Here is a 22,240-nt window from a genome sequence, read left to right on the forward strand (position 1 = left end):
ATTTCCAGCCAAATAATAAAGCCACATGAGGAAAGCCTAATCACCTGAGCTTGTTATCCAGCTTTCTCATCTGCATTCACATATAATTATTGCATAGGGCTGGTTAAATCATGGGACATTCATTAGCTAGAATATCATGTTATGATCATTGTTGTTCTAAGCCATCAGAGAGTACGTTGACCTCTTCCACTAAATATGCCAGTGTATTTCCTAGGAACAATTCTTCCTCAAACATAATGCTCCTGACTCTATGGCAAAGAATAAAACAACAAGATTGTGGTTTGCTAAAATTAACCATGGCATAGGAATTCTGGTTATACACAAACATGCATATATATACACACAAATGCATACACATGCACAGCTCTGGACATGGTTCAAGAAGATCTAATTCTAATAGAACAGGGCATGTTGTAACAATGAATGTATTTCTCCCTCTATTCTCCATGCTTTCTAAACCCCAAGTCAACTTACATTTTATTATTTGTTTTTGATAGGCAAATATTTCTATACTTAAATATTCATTTGATCTGTACATATGACATGCTTTTGGTACTAAAAATAGCTATTATCCTACTTGATAAGGATGAAAACATATAGACTTGCTATTTTAAATGCGCAAGTATAATTCCTTTATATGTGTTCGGCAGTTTCTAAAAGTTGATCAGAATCACAATCTGAGAATTAAAATATTCTAAGCATCGAATTTTTGGTTTATTGGAGGCTATAACTGTGGTTACTTAAAAACTCCTTTAGTCTTCAACAAGGCATTAAAATAAATTCCAATAAAATTCTATTTTTAATTTCCAATAAGTAACTACCATCAGCAGATCTAAGTTATCAGAGAGGACTGTTTTTGTTTTTTGGTTTTTTTTTTTTTTATTTTTGAGACAGGGTTTCTCTGTGTAGCTTTGGAGCCTATCCTGGCACTCTCTCTGGAGATCAGTCTGGCCTCGAACTCACAGAGATCCGCCTGCCTCTGCCTCCCGAGTGCTGAGATTAAAGGCGTGCGCCACTAACACCCGGCAGGACTATGTTTTAATAATGTCCCTCACTAGGATTTGTAGTTTTATTATGAAAATGTCATTGTTTATATAAGAAAGTTCAATGAGAATATTCATAAAATTATCATTGAAAATTAATATCAATAAAATGTATGTCAAATACATGAAAGCTTTCACATTATCACAAAAAATATTAAACAAGGAATGTGTTAAATAGATTATATTTGAAATAATAAACAATGCAGTATTTTACTAGCAGATTTGTATCTTTGTGGCCAGTGAACACCAGTGATGCTTACATGCAGAGCTCTTTAATAGCACCCTCTCACATGTTAGAACACCCTGTGTTGTGTCTAACATACACAAGAGACTTCATTCTCTCTCCCCACTGTATGTCTGAAGACTTTGACAAAGTTTTCTTTTTCTAGATTCAGGAGCCAGTATGGTTCCTACAAAAGCCAGTCTTCTGCTCTTCATGAGGACTGGTGAAAGAGTTAAGCATACGACTCAAGGTGACCAGAATTTCTTGGTGACATCTTCTGTATAAACTCCAGAGTCCTCTTCTGATTTTCACTTCCAAACACTGAGTAAGTCTGGAGCTGCTGTGTCATCACTACCTGCAGAGTAACTGCCCAAGAATGAGGCTGATACCTAGGGGAATGCTGAATTGAATTATATAGTAAACAGAACTCTTATAGGTAACCTGGATTTAGCCATTTTAAAACCAAGTCCACACCTAGACTTTGTGATTAAAAGAGGCAACAATAAATATGACTTTTGCTCCAGCTAATCTGAATGAGATTCCTACACATCATTTGCAACTAAGCATCCAGACTAAGAGATTAGGGTAAAGCATTTCAATATGCAATGCATAATTAAGACATATATAGAACACTTAAACAATTTTTGATCCTAAATTTTACATTTGCCAAACCAAGATTATATAGTTGTATGAAAGTAATGTAAGCTTAGTTTACTTATGTCTTTAGAGATTAACTACTATCCTAACTTCTCTACTACTAAGAAAAAGTACCATGGGTGTGGTAGGTATGGGTATGTGGGTGTATACAGAGGTAAACCAGGCAAAATTATAGAGAGAATTCTACCCAAAGCATCAAAAGTTTTCAAAAGCCATAGAGTCACTGTCTATGTACCACACAACACTTCATGGGGGCATTTAGGCTCAAGTTTGAAAGTGCTGCAGCATTTTAAAAACTGTATTCAAGATGGTTTGTTACAAACTTCCAAATCTTCATAATTTCCACTTTCACTTCTCAGGGAAATGAATACACCTCCTTTCACAATATGAGGAACTGTTTTCCAAAGGTTGCTAACAGTCATGAAGATTCTTAGTTTACACATCTTCAAATGAAATTCTCTCCAGCAGATATATACCATAAGCTCATCTTGGGACATTTTCCTTCTTCCTCCCCAATTCACTACTCTCTTAGAAGAAATGTGCATTTCTAGATCTGGAAAATTGCAGAACAAGCACAAAATGAGATACTGCCATTCTATTTCCTCTCTATTATAGTACCATGTGTTACTTCTGTTTAACCACAGCTCACACTGTCTGGCAAATAGTGAGTACTCAATAAGTGATGGCTGAACAAAGATAACTTTGGTCTACAAATGATCTTGAAAACTAACTCTCATCTTATACTGAAAGCAAATTAAGGTCTGAGATGTTAGGGTTGGTGTATATGAGATGATGGGTCAAGAACACAAAGATTAAGTCTCTTGATTCCTAATCCAGTGTTCATCTATTAAGCCAATTTGGGGGCACTTTTTGTAATGTCCACATAGAAAGAATGTTCTTATGCACAACATGAGGGATTATTAATTCTAAGACACCATTATATTCACAGTTTTAAGCACACTCAGTGTGAACAAATTAGCAGACATCAATATTTGAATTTTTATTAATCTCAAAGTTTTAGGTATACATCAAAGTAAATAGTGGCCAATGTGGTGATTTATTGTTTATGATCTAATAAAGCCCTAGGGATCAAAATGTAAAGCTAATCACAGCCATAGGGCCAGGCAGTGGTGATATACACCTTTAATCCTAGCAGCCAGGCTACTAGCTAGTCCTTGTCTTGCCTACACTTTTTTTTTTTTTTTTTTTTTTTTTTTTTTTTGGTTTTTTGAGACAGGGTTTCTCTGTGTAGCTTTGGAGCCTATCCTGGCACTCACTCTGTAGACCAGGCTGGTCTCAAACTCACAGAGATCCTTCTGCCTCTGCCTCCTGAGTGCTGGGATTAAAGGCATGCACCACCAACCCCCCTCCTTTTTTTTTTTTTTTTTTTTTTGGAGGCCTACACCTTTAATCCCAGGACTTAGCACACAGGCCGGTGGATCTCTGTGAGTTCAAGGTCACCCAGGGCTAAACAAGAGTGAATCAGCCAAAAAGAATAACAGAGCTCATACCTTTAATCCAAGCACTAGAGAGGCCTAAAAGGAAGAAGCAAAGGGTCTGATGTGAGATTTAGTTTCCAGACAGGGAAAGGATTGCACTCTGAGGATTCGTGGAGCCTGGATCACCTTTTTAGTTTGAGGTAGAATGAAGAACTTAATGGCTGGTTGATTTGCTTCTCTGATCTTCTGCTTGAACCCCAATATCTGTCTCTGGGTTTATTAGTGTTACAGGCCAGCTACTATGTTAAGAAAATAAACAAGCCAAAGAAGTTGAAGCCACTGTGCTGTATGAAGCTCACATATATGTGTCTTTCCATGAAGATGTCAAAGCCAATCCCTTGATTTTTTTTTCTAAACTCAGACTCATCTGTCTTGAAAGCACCAGTCTTAAGTTGTGCTCTAATATCCTGGGTTGTGGACATGTTCTTTGCTGTGTATAAAGTGTGTGGAGCTGAATATTGTGTCATTCACCGTTAAGTTGGTGGTACCTACCACAAAGCCAAGCACTCAGTTCTGAAATCTGAGACAAGGGAGAACAACTGGATATCTAGATTAAAAAAAAAAAAAAAAAAAAAAAACAGAACTTAGAGCCTTTCTTTACACCACACATAAAAATTAACTAAAACTTAGATCATATCTTATATTTAAATATAAGAGTTGAACAGAAAAAAGAAAGAAAATCAAGCAAGGAGAAAATCTTTGTGACCTTAAATTAGATAAAGGTATTTTAGATACATCAAAAATATATTCTATAACAATCTAGATAAATTAGACCCCATAAAAATTTAAAATGTTTCCACTACAAAAGATACCAATTAATAAAATAAGAAAGAGAATTAATAGACTGCAGGAAAATATTTGCAAATACATACATGGTGGTATGTATCACATATCACATACCTGTGTTCTCAGCATTCAAGAGGTGAGGCAAGAATAGTCCAGGCTAACCTGAACTATGTAACAGTATCCTCTCTTTTTAAAATAATAAGCATATGAAGAATTTTACATGATTTTTAGTTTTTAAAAGTTTTTTGAGAATTTCCTACATTTGTTTTATATTTACATTTTCTTTCTTCCTTTCATCCCCCTCAGCTCTTTCTATGTACCTCTCACTCTCAAATCCATGACTCCTTTTAAAGTTGGGGGAGAGAGAGAGAGAGAGAGAGAGAGAGAGAGAGAGAGAGAGAGAGAGAGAGAGAGAGAGAGAGAGAGAGAGAGAATTTATAGATGCATCCTTTCCAGTCCATTTTAGTGCTGCGCATACATACATGTGTTTAATAAGGCTAGACATTTGGGATTGGATAACCTATAAGGGTGCCTTTACCTGGGGAAGACATAATCTACCTCTCTCAGCAGCAATTAGTTGCCTGTGACTCTCCATCTAGGAGTGGGGACTTGTGAGATTTTTCCCCACCCATGTTGGCATGTCAACTGCTGTTTTTACTGTGCTGGTCTTGTTTAGGTGATCATTTTGTTAATATTTCATGGGTACAGCTCATTATCATGTATAGAAGATACTGTTTCACAGCAGATGTCGGGTCATCTGGCTCCTACGGCTTTCTACACCTTCTGTGATATTCCCTGAGCCTTAGGTTTAGTAATTGTTATTATAGATGTGTCAGTGATTTTGAGCACCCCATGGTCAGTTGGACATTCTCTGCATATTGACCATTTATGGAATTCTGTAATGGTTTCTGTCTAATTAAAAAAGAAATTTCTTTGATGAGGAGTGAGAGATACCATTATCTGGGTGTATAATAATGGGTATTAGAATGCAGTTAGAAATTATACTGGTTTGGAAAAGCAGCAGTTATAGGCTCTTCTCTAGGATCTAAGACCTCACCAGCCACGGGTAATTAGCTAGGTTTATAGCTAGCACTAGGCATGAAATCTATTCTATTTGTAGACTTTAAGTCCAATTATTTGGCTGTTGGTTGCCCCCAAGATATTAAGTGCCACTCTTGCATCATTGGGCATATCTTGCTAAGCTGGTCATTGTTGTGGTTCAGTCTTTATACTTGGATAGGACCATTGATTGGCAGTTTTCATAGAACCTTCAGTTACTATGAGAGCTAGTCATCATGGAGGAAGCTTATAGGTCAGTTCCAGCTCAATTCCTCCAGTCAACAGTAGTGTCTTACCTTCTACCTTCCAGCTCTTGGGTGGCAACCAATGGCAATAGCCCATATTGTTTGGGTAATCTCTTGTAAGCCCATGACCAACAAATTGAGCCTGGCACTGGGAAAGCATTATATTTTATAGCATGATTTTTTTTTAAAGAGAAGAACAAGGGGCCTTACCAAAAGTGAACAAACAATACAAACAGGTGTTTCACTGGAGAAGATATACAAGTGAATAATGGCTAATAAGGATATGAAAGGATGTTCAATGCCATTTAGCTTAGGAAATGAAGATAAAAACAAGAATGAGGCTGTACACATACACACACACACAAACACACACACACACACACACACACACACACACACACACACACACACACTAGAATGGTTACAGTGAATAAGCCAGAGAGTAAAAAATGTTGATGGGAATGTGAAGAATGCTCAAGTATTGTTAGTGAAAACAAAATACTACAGCTTTGAAAACAGTTTGACAGTTTTTCAAACAAATTAATTGTAAACTACCAAATGACCTAGTAATTCCACTTCTAGGTATTTACAAAGATTTTTAAAACATGTACATATACACCAATATTTATACAAGAATATTTACAACAGAATTATTCATAATATTTCCAATTTGGAAACAACCATATACTAAAAGCAGAGATCAGATAGGCTAGAGGTGTATACCTATGGAATATGATACTGTTCAGCAATAAACTCTGTTACAGATGAACTTCAGAACCACTATGCAAGGAGAAAACCATAAACAACAATTACTGTGATTCTACTTACAGTAAATGCTAACAAAGCCAGCTTTGTAGATAGAAAGGTGATCAGTAGTGTTCTGGACTTATATATTGAAACAAGAAGAACTATAATAAGGGTGTCTTCTTGGGAGGATGAAAATGTTCTAAAACTAATCATGGGTATGGTTGTGCCACTTGGTCAAGTTACTAAAATTATAGAATTTACATGTTAAATGGGTATTTTATGATATGTAGAAGACACTTCACTAGAGTTGTTGTTTTACAAAGTCAAGTAAATGGATCATTGACCTTCCTAAACCCTTTGAGGCCCTTCTATTATCATTTAGCACTCTATTATATAGACAGGGTACCAACTTCCAAAATCTCTCTATTCTCCTCGCCCTTATGACTCTTACTCTCCCTACCCATTCCAACTCATCTCTCAGAAGTCCTTAGAACATGTTATATTTTTTCAGTCCTCCAATTCAGAGAAAAGACACATGAACAATCTGACAGCAGATGACTCATCTTTTTACAGAACTCTTAATCAGTCTCAGTACTCTTGTCTTCAGAATGCTGACATTTTGTCTGAAAAGAATTTTTGGTGAAATAACTATAAAATGAAGTTTCCACATATGGCAAGATCCTCCTGAATATAGGTAGTGGAAGACCAAGAAAGTCCAAAGAAGACTGAAAAAGACAGTGCATAGCAGTCAAAACTCCCTTGGTAGAAATGGGCAGCAAGAGACTCCCATCCACAGAGCCAGTGAGTAGATATAGCCTCTCTGAGTGCTTTGTACTAAGGGTCTTCATACCTAAGGTTTCTGTTCATGCCAAGCCATGTCTACCTTCTGTTAGTTCTGTTATCATACTGACTATTCAAATCTACTTGGGCAGACAATGAAGAGAAGCTAAGAGAAATAACTAGGCTTTCATCTGGCACCCTGTAATTAAGTTATCTCTACACCATCAAGACATAATTGTGCAAGAAGGCTTTATTTCATAAATGCTGTTTCTCTCAAATGTAAGTTCCTAATACACAGACACACAGAGATAGTGTCAGAGAAAAGAAGGCGGGATGAGCAGGAGGAGGGCAAGTCCTATTGAAATCTAAGCAGAAGCTCTGGAAAAAAGACACTCTCTTTAGTGATAAATATGCCTGACAGATGGCTGTAATATTCCCCTGGTAAATATGTAAATCAAACATCATTATGCAGTTTGCAAGAAATGAAGTCAGTCTTTTCTAGGAGCTCCCTGTACCAATAGCCAACCCTTAGATAATCTATTAACTCACTATATATTAAAGCACTATAATAATTTTGTTTCTTTGGTTCCAAAGCATTTAGAAATTTTTGAGCAGCACCTATGTGTAAATTACCATGTTGAATACAGTTTGCCACTTATTATCAATACATTGAGCCATTAAGCAAATACTACTAGGTACCACTAGATTATTACTGATGAGTGTGAATAAATAAGGAATGGAGACAAGTAAGAAGTTCAAGTACAGGCCAATGTTTTAAAAGTGTTGTTTGTAGAGCAGCTGTATTCTAAATTGCTTGCATATGAATTCTAATTAAGTTACTAGAATGAATAATCCTGAGTCCTAGTCCAGTCAAAATGAATCAGAATATCTGTCTGGGAAGCACAGTGATATGTACATATATATCTTAATAAATGCTAGAGTTGGTTCCTGTGTACACCAAACTTGCTAATCACTGCTGTGGTGGTTTGAATGACAATGGCCCCATAGGCTCATAGGGAGTGGCACTATTAAGAGGTGTGGATTTGCTGGAGGAAGTATGTCACTGGGAAGGCTGTGAGGACTCAAATGCCTGCAGATCAAGATGTGGCACTCACAGCTCCTTCTCCAGCAACTTGTCTGTCTGCATGCCACATTGTTTCCTGCCATGATGATAATGGACTAAACCTCTGAACTGTACGCCACTCCCAATTAAATGTTTTCCTTTATAAGAGTTAACATGGTCATGGTGTCACTTCACAGCAATAGAAGCCCTAAGATAGCTGCTATTGCATGAGAGACTCAGATTCATATCACAAACAAGTGTGACAGTCTGATAATATTTGTCTTCATTTGGTTCAGTGTAATTACATGCCAGGGTGCTCTTCTATAAACTTCTCAGTGTTGATATTTTTATAAGTAAATTTTAGAATAAGTAGGTCTCTAGACAAACTACTATAACATTATTCAAATCATGAAAATAAGTATCGCTGTGAAAGAGGGCATGAAAGAAGATGAGATGGACTCATCGGGGAGAGGAAAATTATCATAGAGCAAATATTGGGTCTTACCACTAGAAGTTTAGGATTGCTCAGCCAATTCTGAGGCACTGTTTAGTATTATCTTAGTACATACTCAAGAACTAGTTGAATGAAGGATCATTGTCTCTGCTGTGCATCTGAAAGCAGCAAAGCAATGCCTTGGGGCTAGCTTCTTCCCTCCCACATCTTAATGTTGAGACAGACTAACACTTTTGTGTTTATGAAAAGCAGCGGGACATGACATATGCCTATGAATTCAGAACTCAGGAGGGAATGCGACGCAAGACTTTGGAGAATTCCAGGTTAGCCTGGAATACATATAACAAACCCTTTTTGAAAAAGGAGGAGGAGGGTAGGAAGAAGGGAGGGCTGGGCTGGAGAGAGGGAGAGAGGGAGGGAAGGAAGAGAGGGAGGGGGAGGGAGGGGGAGGGAGGGAAGTCTATGGCACATTGTTATGCTTTGAATATGCAGACTCACATAATGAACTGTTAGTCCCAGCTGGTAGCTCCTAATTGGAAGTCACTCCAGACCTATCTTTGAATATTGTATCTGGCCTTGGTCCCTGCCTTCCTGGTCTCTGCTTCCTGTCTGACATACAGTGAAAAACCTCTACCACATGCTTCCATTACCATGATGCTCTCTCTGCCCAGCAGCCAGGGACCAAAGCCTCTGACAGAGTGAGCAAACTATGGATTTCCTTCTTGAAGTTGTGCTCCTGGGTATTTTTGCCATAGCTTTCTAAAAATAACCAAAATGCTCATAAGTACATATCATTTTTATTAGCTACTGAGCCTTGCAGCTAAATATTGTACACAATTGTAAAACTATTCTTAGTTGTTTTGTAGGTATATTTGAGTTTACCCTTTATTATTTGGTTCATATTCTTTTAATAACCTGATATTAATTTTATACTCAACACTCAAATTATTTTTCAGTTTGGATTTTTGAAACATAAAATCTACATTTTTCTTTCTTTTGAGCTAGAGTCTCATTGCTACCTCAATCTTAAGGTCCTCCTAAGAGCTGGGGCTGCAGACATGAGCCACTAGGCCTGGCCAAAATCCCTCATTTTAGAGAAATAATTTCAGGAACTAGTTGCACACAGTTGTGCACAGTCACATAACCATCACCCCAATAAATATAGTGTATTTCCACCATCCTTAAAGGTGTCCTCTTTAGACAGTTGGTGGCATGGGCCTGAAATATCAGTGTTCAGAAAGCTGAGGTAGGAGAACAACAAACTCAAGACCAGCCTGACCAGCCCCATCTAAGCTTCTGTTTGTTCCCCTGTGCCATAACGATCTGCTTACAGCTTCTCTGTCTTAGCCATTTCTGAAAGTGGAACACAACATTGCCTCCCATACCTTCTAAAAGTGGCCAGCATAAAATAAATGAAAAGATGATGTTGTTATACTTAGGTACTCCCAGATCATGATCACAGTCTGTGCCAAGCCAAGCTGTAATCTTAAAGCTCACAGATTGTGTGACCTCAATGCAGCTCTTTTCAGTGTGAGCAAATTGGCCATCTGGAATAAATGGTTTCCTGCTTAGTTAAAATTTCAAATCCTAAAATACCAAACACAAGGCAACTATACATTGAATTCATGGTAAAATCATTCATTGTTGTACAGATTGTGGTAAAATTGGTATTTTACCAATAGTGTAATTTTATGATACAATTTAGATAGTTCCTTGGGGAAGTATATATAGGAGGGCCTTAACATTTGTCAACCTTTTGACCAGCACTTCTACTTATGGGATTCTAGTTTATGAAAATAATGCTTATAAAGAAAGGAGTGACCCTTACACAGATATATCCACTAAAATTTATAAATGTGTGTGTGTATGTGTGTGTGTGTGCATATATTCTAACAATGAGCTATACTATCTCATTCTTGTGATATTTTTAAAGAATACCATGAAAATGTCAAATGGGAAAATACACACTGATATTCACAATCATTTTTAAATGCTCATAAATAGTTTCTAAACAATATACTAAGAGTATGTATATGTATATGCTATTTAAGCTCAACTCTTTAAATTACATCTACTTATATGTGTGCATGTGTGTATTTGTGTGTAGATGTTTGTGTTTGTGTGTGTGTATGTGTGTGTGTGTGTGTGTGTGTGTGTGTGTGTGTGTGTGTGTGTGTATTTGTGTGTACATGTGTGCGGGTGCACATTTGTGTTGAAGTCAGAAGACAACATTTTTTGAAGTCAGTTCTCTCCTCCACACCATGTGGGTCTCTTAGAAGGCAGATCATTAGGCAAGAGCCATCCTGCCATCCTTCAACTTGAACTTTTACTAAAAGCCTGGAAGATAATGTATCTGAATCCCTACTTGTAGCTTGTGGTACTTGTAGTTTTGTTTTTTCCACTTGCTTTTTTCCAATAGTGGTCAAGGAAGTAACTTTTGTCAAATTTTTAAGAATTAAGTATCTTGGACTGGAGAGATGGCTCAACCGTTAAAGGCTAGGCTCACAACCAAAAATATAAGAATTAGTATATTGAATTCCTGGCCAGAAAGTATTTTAGAAAACTAGTTTGTCTCTGTATATTAGTCAAAAGGAAGTTTCCTTATCAATATGAGACACAAGCAAACAGTTTAAAACATTTGTTTAAGCCAAAAAGGCAAGCTGGCAGTACTCTAAGCTTGACATTTTCTGATTGGACATTACACTATATTCTGGACACTCTTGTTGTCCAGCTCTGTTTTAAGTTTAAAAGAATAAGCATGGTTCACATCATCAATGCTTAATTTAAAATATAATCTCAAACCTAATTTTAACATGAATGTTCTGGAACCTAGATAATGGAAAGTATGAGTAGAAGTAGAGTTTTATTTGTTTTGGGTTTGGGGGTTTTTTGTTGTTATTTGTTTTTTTGCTGTTGTTGTTGTTCTTGTCTTTTGTTTTGTTTTTGAGATAGGGTGTCTCTGTGTAGTTCTGGCTGTCCTGGAACTCTTTCTCTGAAGATCAGGATGACCTTGAACTCAGAGATCCACCTGCTTCTGCCTTCCAAGTGCTTCCAAGTAAAGGAGGGTGCCACCACTCCCTGCTGTAGTTTTATTCTAGAACACTTTCTAGCCTTGAGATACCCAAATTACATTTTATTTATGAAAAACTCTTTGTTCTTTGGTTAAATTGTTATTGTTCTCAATTTTCCAAAGAGAACTGTTAGGGTACAAGATGAACTGTAAACCAGTGGTTTCTGAGATGAATTGATCTTTGTTGTTAACGCTCATAATTTAATGGTATTGTGTTAGCATTGCTAACAACCAACTACTAATCATACATCGGAACTTTAGTTTTTCATATGCCAAACATTTTTCTAAATGGAAAATAAAACATTTTAGGTTAACATTTCCTACCACTGGAAAATGACCCAAAGGGGAGGTTTAAAGTTAGTAGAGTGTTTATCTTATCTTGTGGGCTCTGGTCTGTTTGGGTTACTGTTTGGCTTCCAGTTAATCAGACCTATTTACTAGTTAAGAACATTCAGCAATTAACAGTGTTCAAATATCACCAATCTGCTGTGTTATTTCAGCTGGGAAAACAACTATATGAACCAGAACAGCTTCCCAACCAAAAATAAATGATAACACCCCACTGGTGGCTGATTCCCCGTCCTTTAAGGTACTGCACACAGTCTCACGTGGTATGAAATCGTGTGAAATTTAAATAATTTAAAATCCCAAAGCTATGCCAGTATTAAAAAATAATAAAGTAGCTTTGCCAACAAAAACATCCTTTCTGGGAGACAAAACAAGTTCGAGAAGCAGTTACAGTCTCCTTCCATCAGGAACCTCTACCAGCCTTACTTTTTTGAGACTGCCTGCTAATCGTATTAGCAATTTTTAACACAGAGTGACTCTAATCAGCCTCTGCTTGCTCTTCAGACTTTGACACTTCCCCAGCTGCTAGGCCTGTACTTAACTAAACAAGTACAGTAGCAGTGCAGTGGAAGGTTTATACAACACAGAAGCTACAAATGTGCTTGGAGAAACAGGCCTCGTTGTTCTAAAAGATAGGCAAAAGGATAGGAGCATTGGATCTTAAAATATACTTTAAATTCCTGTTAAGAATATGTAATATATTATGTATAATATTTGGTGAAAGTGTTATATCGTTTGTCAACTGACTTTTTATCTGGTGTTTGCTTGTTGTTTGTTGAGACAGTTGTGGGTCAAACTGGGCTCCAGTTTGCTATGAAGCCTCAGCTAAACTTGAACTCCTAATTCTTCTATCTCCCCCTCCCAAGTGCCAGAATTACAGGTATACACTCCCCAAACTTAATCTTAAAGTAATTTTTTAATTCATAGGTAACTTCCCTAGTACTATTATAAGGATACATATACATATATATGTGCACATACACTTTTCAATTAATCCCCTGACATGTAGAAAACAGTACTAATCCCATGTTTCAAATGGTGAAACAAAGGCTTAGAAAGGTTGAGATATCCATCCCAGGTCCCCAGGTCCCTTATCAAACCAATATTAGTACATAGTTTGAATTTCAGAGCCTTGTGCTCTTATATACTAAAACCAGGCAAACCAAAATGATAGTAAAGGCATTTTAGAATAGAAGATCTACCAAATGCCTGGAATAAATGTTACAGATAAGATCTTAAAGTATGCATATTTGTGGCCTTTCCCTTCAATTGATAATGCTATTTCCTATCAGTGCCAGGCTGTTCTAATATCTTCCTCTTGCACTTTCCAACACACACACACACAAACACACACACACACACACACACACACAAACACGGCAGCAAGAGTTTCACAGTAGAGTGCCAATGGTAGAAACAAATGGCAGAAAAGTTAATGTTCCACCTTAACTTACTAAACAGCAAAAGTAAGTGTGTTAAGTGAGGTGAGTGTGGCCTCAGAAACAGGCTGGGAAGGGGAGCCAGATCAGAGTGTACTCAATTGATTGGATGTTCTCACTGCCTGTTTACCTGCAGGTAAGCTCATTTATGGGTCTAAAAGAACAAGAGACAAAAGTGTTTGCACAAACCTTTGTTCCTGGATTTCCTTCACATATCTGCCCAACCCAGAAGGTCTACTGATTACTTGCAGAAGCTGAAATGCTGGATTTTCCCAATCTCAGTTAGAAATGAGTTGTCTCTGAGGGTACTTGGATCTTACTGAAGCAGCCCTAAGAGAGTAGTTTTCAGTGAATGTAGCAGTCTATAATTAAAAAACATTGTTGGACATCACTACTGCACTCTGTGGTAGTCATTAGCCACCTTTGACTGATAAAACACTTGAAATATGTAAACTGAAACTTGAGAAACAATTTTTGAGTGTATAATTTAAACATTTACATGTGATAAGTGGCTACAGTATTAGAACAGCTGTAGACCCATTTTAATTCCTCTTCACTGGGGAGCCCTGATACTGCTATACAACTACCTTGAGGGAGGTATACATATATCCCCATTTAACAGATACGAAAATAGAGGCTTCAGGAAACTAAGTGACCTACCCATGTATATATAACTAAAAAGTGGAAATTTCTAGATTTTACAAATGTATCAGTCCCTCTCAAGATGTGATGATTTCATAGAGTGGCCCTCAACTCTGGTTGTGTGTATACTTTTATCTTTGTGTTTTCCTTTTATTGAAAACATTTATTTGCCCACATAATATATTCACATTAAAATTACAGTATCTCCTCCCTCTATTCCTCCCAGTTCCTCCCCATCTCTCCTCCCATTTTGTCTCTCATTAGAAAACAAATAGGCATTCTTGCATGGTGGCCCATACTTTTAATCCCAGCACTCAGGAGGCTGAGGCAAGTAGATCTCTGGAAGTTCAAAGCCAGCTTTGTCTACAAACTGAGTTCTTGGCCAGTCAAGGCTGTTACATAGAGAAACCCTATCTTGAAAAAAAACAAAAAAAGCAGCACTTGGAAAGCATAGGCAGGCAGATCTCTGTGAGTTAGAGGTTAGACTAGTCTATAGAGTGTACTCAATTGATTGGATGTTCTCACTGCCTGTTTACCTGCAGGTAAGCTCATTTATGGGTCTACAGAGAGAGTTCCAGGTTCCAAGACAACCAGGGCTACATAAAAAGAAACCCTGCTAGAAGAGAGAGAGAGGGGAGAGAGAGGAGGAGGAGGAGGAGGAGGAGGAGGAGAGGAGAGAGAGAGAGAGAGAGAGAGAGAGAGAGAGAGAGAGAGAGAGAGAGAAACAGGCTTCTGAGGGATAATAATAAAACAAAGATAAATTGAAAACTAGCACATTGGAATTTGGAAAAAAAGAACCCAAACAAACAAATATAAGGATGATTGTCCAAGAGAAGGCACAAGAATCAGAGACCTATTTGTTCAAACATTCAGGAATTCCATCAAAACACTAAACTGGAAGACAATATATACAATACAAAACGGACCTGGTGCAGACCTGTGCAGGCCCTGTTCATGCTCCCTCAGTCTCTGTAAAATCATATGAGCTTTGATCATATGCTATCATGTTGTTTTCTTTGTGTCCTCCATCCCCTCTGGCTCCTACACTCTTCTTCTGCAAGGTTCCACAAGACCTGAGGGAAGGGATTTAATCAAAGCATCCCTTTTAGGACCGAGCATTTCAAGGTCTCCCACTCTCTGCACAATATCTGGCTGTGGGTCTCTGAATGTGTTCTCATTGGCTGCAGGTGCAAGCTTCTCTGATGATGTTTGAGCAAGGCACTGATTTATGAGTACTACAGAATGTCATTAGGAGTCATTTTATTACTATTTTTTTTCCTTTTGAGCAGTAGCATTTGGCCTTACACTAGGGCCCTGATCTGTCTCAGCTTCTTGGTTATCCAAGTAGTGTCAGATACAGGTTACATCTTGTGTGGTGGAACTTAAGTCAAATTAAATATTGGTTGGTTACTCCCACAAATTTTGTGCCACTGTTGCCCTAGCAAATCTTGCATGCACTATATACCATTGTAGATCAAAGAATTTGATGTTTACATTTTTTTTGGTATCATGCAGAGTACCTTCCTATACCAAAGACCCTAACACATAGGGATGAAGGTTCTATGAAGGCACCAACTTGACTTCTCTATGTTCAATGAGTGTTGTGGGTGTTGTCTTCAGCAATAGAATCTTGCTATCAGTAAGAGAGCAACCTATAGTCTTGGCAACAGCCTAGGTTGTTTGGCAGTTCCCATGAGACAGACCCCTTGGCCAACAACTCAAATAGATGTAACCTAACCCCAGTACTGGAAGCTCTATTTGGTGACAAGAGATGTCCAGTTGGGACTCTGTTGCCCCAATTATTTGATTTCCTTTAAATAACTTTTCTATATGTATGCATTTTAGGAAGCTCCTACTGTGTTAGCATTCCATACTACCCCTCAAATGGCTAATTTTAGCTGTCTATGTATTCCAGTTCTCTTCCCCCATCCAATGTCTTGGTTCTATGGGTTTTTAGCTGTGCTATCATTGACTTAACAGCTAATATCCATATATAGGTGGATACATATTGTATTTGTCTTTCTGGGTTAGAAATACCTCACTTGGGATGACTTTTTTTTAGTTCCATCCATTTACCTGCAAATTTCACCATTTCATTTTTTAATGCCTGAGTAATACTCTACTGTGTAAAAGTACATTTTTTATCCATTCTTTTGCTGAGAGACACCTAGGCTGTTTCCAATTTCTGGCTATCATGAATAGAACAGCAATGAACATGGTTGAACAAATGTCTCTTCTCTGTGCAGGATGAATCACCCTTTGGATATATGCCCAAGAGTACTATAGCTGGACCTTGAGGTAAATAGATTCCCATCTTCCTGAGGAACTGCCACACTGATTTCCACAGTAGCTGCACATATTGCAGTTCCACCAGCAATGAACAAGTTAGTGTTCCCTTTGCTCCACATCCTCACCAGCTTGAGCTGTCACTGTTTTATTGATCTTAGCCATCATGATAGAAATAAGATGAAATCTCAAAGTAGTTCCATTTGCATTTCATTTGCAATGGAATCTTGAAATTTTCAGGCAAATGGATGGACTAGAGGAAACCATTATGAGCGAGGTAACCCAGTCACAAAAAGACAGGTATTGTATGTACTCACTCATATGTGGATTTTAGACAGAGTAAAGGATTGTCAGCCTGCAACCCAGGCTGCCAGAGAGGCTGGTAAACAAGGAGGACCCTGAGAGAGACATGCATGGTCCCCTGGAGAAAGGAAAAGAGACAAGATCTCCTGAGCAAATTGGGAGCATGGGAGGAGGGGAGAGGGAACAAGTGAATGAGAAGGGGAGAAGAGGAGGGGTGAGGAAGACATGATGGGACAGGGAGGTTAAGTTGGGGGAAGAACAGAAGAGAGCAAGATAAGAGATAATAGAGGGAGACATTATAAGTTCAAAGAGAAATCAGGCACTAGGGAAATGTCTGGAGAGCTACAAAGATGACACCAACTAACAATCTAAACAATAGAGGGGAGGCTACCTTAAATGACCTCTCCTGATAATGAGATTGATGACTAAATCATATGCCATAATATAGCCTTCATCCAGCAGCTGGTGGAAGTAGAAGCAGACACCTACAGCTAAACCTTGAACTGAACTGAAATCCAGATGCAGAGGAGGAGGACTGATGAGCAAAGGGGTCCATACCAGACTGGTGACACCTACAGAAACAGCTGAACTGAACAAGGGAGAACTCTTGGTCCCCAGACTGATAGCTAGGAAACCAGCAAGGGACTGATCCAGACCCCATGAATGTGGGTGACAGTGAGGAAACCTTGGAAATCTATGGGGCCTCTTGTAGTGGATCAGTACTTACTGATACCATAGGAATGGACTTTAGGAGCCCATCCCACATGGAGGGATACTCCCTGAGCCTAGACACAAGGGGGTTGGCCTAGGCCCTATCCCAAAGACTATGACAGATTTTTAAGACCCCCCTATGGAAGGCTTCACCTTCCCTGGGGATCAGAAAGGGTATAGGATAAGTAGGGCATTAGTTGGGGGACAGGGGAGGAGGGGAGAGAGAGGGACTTGGGATTGACAAGTAAAATAATTTTCTTTCTAATAAAAAAAGAAAAAATAGAAACCATTAAATTCTAAAAAAAAAAAAAACTGGTATCCATAGGTGTGTGAATTTGTGTCTGAGTTTTCAACTTAGCTGCATTGATCAGCAGATCTATTTTTGTGACAATCCTATGATGTTATTATTACTATAGCTCTATAGCACTACTTCCAATTGGGGATGGTGATACTTCCCCCAGTCTTTATTATTCAGGATTGTTTTCCTATGATGTGTGTGTTCCATATAAATCTCAAAATCGTAAAATGAAAAACAAAAATTTTAAATAATAAAAAAATGTGAAGAACTGTGATGGAATTTGGATGAGGATTGCATTGAGTCTGTAAATTGCTTTTGGCAGGACAGCCATTTTCACTGTTAATCTTACTGATCATGAGCATGGGGGATCTTTCCACCTTCTGATATCTTCTTCAGTTTCTTTCTTATGTCTTAAAGTTGTTATCTTTCATGTGTCTAGTTATAATTAACCCAAGATATTTTATATTATTTGAGGCTGTTGTGAAAGTTGTTGTTTCCCTGATCTCTTTCTCAGTCCATTTGTCATTTGTATATAGGAGGGCTACTGATTTTTGTGAGTTAATTGTATATCCTTTGCTGAAAGTCCTCATCACCTGTACAAGTTTCCTGGTGGAATTTTTTGGGGTCACTTATGTATTTTATTGCATCTGTAAATTATACTTCTTTATTTTCAATCTGTGTTCCCTATGTCTCCTTCAGTTGTCTTATTGCTCTAGCTAAGATTTCAAGTACTGTATTAAATAGGTCTGGAGAGAGTAGACAACCTTGCCTTGTTTCTGATATAATGAAATTGATTTGGGATTCTTTCCATTTAAGTTTATGTTGACTATGGACTTGTTGTAAACTGCTTTGATTACATTTAGATATGTCCCTTGTATCCTTAATCTCTCAAGAACTTTCATCATGAAGGGGTGTTGGATTTTGTCAAAAGCCTTTTCTGCATCTAATGAGACGATGGTGTGGTTTTTCTTTCAGTTTATGGTGGATTACATTTATTAATTTATGTATGTTAAACCATCTCTGCCTCTCTGAGATGAAGTCTATTTGATCATAGTTTGGTGTCCTTCTAGTGTGTTCTTGGATTCAATTTGGAAGTATTTTATTGAATATTTTTACATCTATGTTCATAAGGGAAATTGGTCTATAATTCTCATTGTTGGTTATTTATGTGGTTTGGGTGCCAGGGTAAATATGGCCTCATGAAAAGAATTGGCACTGTTCCCTCTATTTCTGTTTTGTGGAATAACTTGAGGAATGTTGGCTTTGACTCTTCTTTGAAAATCTTGTTAAAATTCTGTGCTAAAACCTTCTGGCCCTGGGCTTTTGGTTGGTAGACTTTTAATGACTGATCCTATTTTACTAGGGGTTGTAGGCATATTGAAATTCCTTATTTGGTCTTGCTTTAACTTTGCTAAGTAGTATACATCCAGAGAATTCTCCAATTTTTTTTTCCAATTTGGTGGAGTACAAGTTAATAAAGTATGTTCTGATGATTCTCTAGAATTCTTCAATGTCTGTTTTCACTTCTAATTTTGTTAATTTGGATCCTCTCTCTACACCTTTTAATTAATTTGGAAAAGAGTTTGTCGATTTTTCTCAAAGAAGTAACTCTTATTTCATTGATTCTTTGTATTTTTGTTTGCCTCTATTTTGCTGATTTCAGTCCTGAGTTTGATTATTTCATACTGTATACTCCTTTTGGGTGTGATTTGTATTTCTTCTAAAGTTTCAGGTTTGCTCTTATAAGTGTCTAGTATGAGAGCTCTCAATTTTTTTAATGAAAGCACTTAAAAACGTTATGAATTTGCCCCTTAGAACTACATTCACTGTGTCCTATAAGTTTGGGCATGTCATGCACTTGTTTTCTCATTCAGCTCTATAAAGTCTTTTCTCTAAAGACTTATAGGATCCAGGGTGTTATTTCAATTTTCTTGTACCTGTTGAGACTTTGTGTCTAAGTATGTGGCCAATTTTGAAGAAAGTTCCATGAAGTGCAGAGTAGAGGTATATTCTTTTATATTTGGATGACATGTTCAGTAAAAACGTTAGGTCCATAACTTCAGTTAGCACCCTCATTCTCTGTTTAGTTGTTATCTGGATATCTGTCTGTTGGTAAGGGTAGGGTAGTAAAGTTTTCCACTATCAGTGTGTGAGGGTCAACATGTGATTTAAGCTGTAGTAGTATTTTTTACAAACTTGTTTGCCCTTATGTTTGGTGCATAGATGTTAAGAATTGCAATGTCCTCTTGGATTTTTCCTTTGATGAGTATGTAGTATCCTTCCCAATTTCTTCTCATCAGTTTTGATTTGAAGTATATTTTGCTAGATATTAAAATAGCTACACCATCTTTCTTCTCATGCCCATTTGGTTTTATCTTTTAACCCTGCCGTGATGTCTATTCTTTATGTTAAGGAATGTTTTTTAGAAGTAACAGAAGAGTAGATCTTGGTTTTGCATCCATTCCATTAGTCTGTGTCTTTTTACTGGGGAATTGATATTATTGATGTTGAGAAATATCAATGAGCAGTGTTTGTTCATTCTTATTTTGTTCTGGTGGTGGTGAAGGTGGTGGTGGTGGTGGTTTCCCCTCTTTTGATTTGTTGATCTAGGTTATTTATTCCAAGTGTTTTCTTGGGTGTGGTTAACCTCTTTATATAGGAGTTTTCTTTTTAGTGCTTTCTGAAGGGATGGATTAGTAGATAAATATTGCATTGCTTATTGAAAGTTTTGCTGGATATAATGATCTGGGATGGCATCTGTGGTCTCTCAGAATCTGGAGAACATCTGTCCAGGCCTTTCTAGCCTTTAGTGTCTCCATTGAGAAGTCAGGTGTTACTCTAGTAGCTCTGTCTTTATGTGTTACTTGGTCTTTTCCCCTTGTGCCTTATAATATTCTTCCTTTGTCCTATGTTTTATTATGTGCCCAGGGGACTTTCTTTTTTGGTCTAGTCTATTTGAGGTTTTGTATCCTTCTTGTACCTTGATATAGACTTCCTTTAGGTTAGGGAGATTCTGTTGAAAATATTTTATGTGCCTTTAAGCTGTGTTTCTTCTTTCCTGTATATCTATTATTCTTAGATTTTAACTTTTCATTGTATCCCAGATTTTCTAGATGTCTAGTGCCAGTATTTTTGTAGATTTAACATTTTCTTTGTCCAAGGTAGCCATTACTTCTATCATGTCTTTAATACCTGAGATTCTCTTCCATTTCTTATATTCTGTTGGTGAGTCTTGCCTCTAAGGTTCCTGTTTGAGTTCCTAAACCTTTCATGTCTAGATTTCGCTCAGTTTCTCTTGTCTTTATTGATTCTATTTCTACTTGCAGTCTTGATCTGTGTAATTCATTTTCTTCTACCATTTGTGTTTTCATATATTTCATTAAGGGATTTATTTATTTACTCTGTAAGGACTGCTATCATACTCATAAAGGCTATTTTAAGATTTTTTCTTGTGTTTCAGCTATGTTGTAATACTCAGGGTCTGCTGTGGTCAGTTTGCTGGTTGTTTCTGTGTTTTACAGTGGGCTCTAAGCTTCTGGGTAGCTATTCTGACTTCTGAAATGTAAAGCAGCAAATCACAAGAAACTAGGAAAGATTAACTGAGGAACCATAAGACCAGGTAGCAAAAGAGGAGTGTGAGAGCAGACACAGGCTAAAAGCATAAAGCATTTCACTGTTCCTAGATGTAAGAACTCAATTTTCCCAAACTTTTTAGCTCATAGTGTGTTCCCTCCCTGACTTCCTAAAGGTCTCTTGAAGTGGCCCAAAGCTTCTGTGCTTCATTCTTCATCCTGCCAAGGTTACTTCCAGCATAATGCCACTACACTTGCACATAAGAAGTATTTATATTCATTGTTTTAAAGGGAGTGAAATTGTTTTGTTTTGCTCTTCCATGCTTTGCAGTGTTGAAAAACAAAGGTAGGGCATTGTGATTGCTAGTTATGCACTCCCCCAATGAGCTAGCCTCTCGGCCAGAAGCAGATGTTGGAATTCAGACAACTGGAATTATTCACATTGAAGATGAGTTTGAAAGTCCTTTATCAAAATTTTCACTTGTCCTACAAAAATGGTTAGAGAAAGTGAAATTATTTCTTTGATCCAGATGCCAATGTGATTGAGGGTGATGAAATAGGGGGGAAAAATGAGAATACTAAATGGTTGAACACAGAAAATCTGTAGCATTTTTCTTACACCTGTTGTGTACAAGACACTTGCATTTTTGGTTAGAGACCACTGGTTAAAGTTCAGGACTGAGAATGTCAACATGTGCAAATGCTTAAAGGAAACTGTCATCAAAATAGAAAATGTGGCCATAAACCCCACCCCCAGACCAGTTCTTTCTTTCTTTTATACAATAAAAGAGTAAAAATAAAAATGATTTGTGTTTTAGAATATCATTATGAATGTATGGCTCTAAAATGTGCTGAGGAAGTCATTTCTCTATTCAGGAACTCAGCCCAGCTGCTTCAACATGAAGCCTGTGTTTTCTAGAACTAAATGGACTTGCATTCTAAGAATATGCTTTGACAAGTAACAGCTCTAAGAGCCATGAAGGAAAAAAAAAATCTGCAAAGATAGAAACATCTC

At 37.5% G+C, this 22,240-nt stretch overlaps 1 long non-coding RNA gene across 1 annotated transcript; it reads right to left on the minus strand.

The window, feature by feature from the left end:
• Positions 1-1,209: 1,209 nt before the first annotated feature.
• Positions 1,210-13,817, minus strand: LOC113834177. The gene is made up of 3 exons (XR_003482575.2): positions 13,603-13,817; positions 3,915-3,969; positions 1,210-2,476 (listed from the first exon to the last, which is right to left on the minus strand). It is a non-coding gene; the product is annotated as an uncharacterized LOC113834177 (long non-coding RNA).
• Positions 13,818-22,240: the final 8,423 nt, after the last annotated feature.

This window comes from Cricetulus griseus, chromosome 2 (assembly GCF_003668045.3).
Source record: "Cricetulus griseus strain 17A/GY chromosome 2, alternate assembly CriGri-PICRH-1.0, whole genome shotgun sequence".
NCBI classification, from domain to species: Eukaryota; Metazoa; Chordata; class Mammalia; order Rodentia; family Cricetidae; genus Cricetulus; species Cricetulus griseus.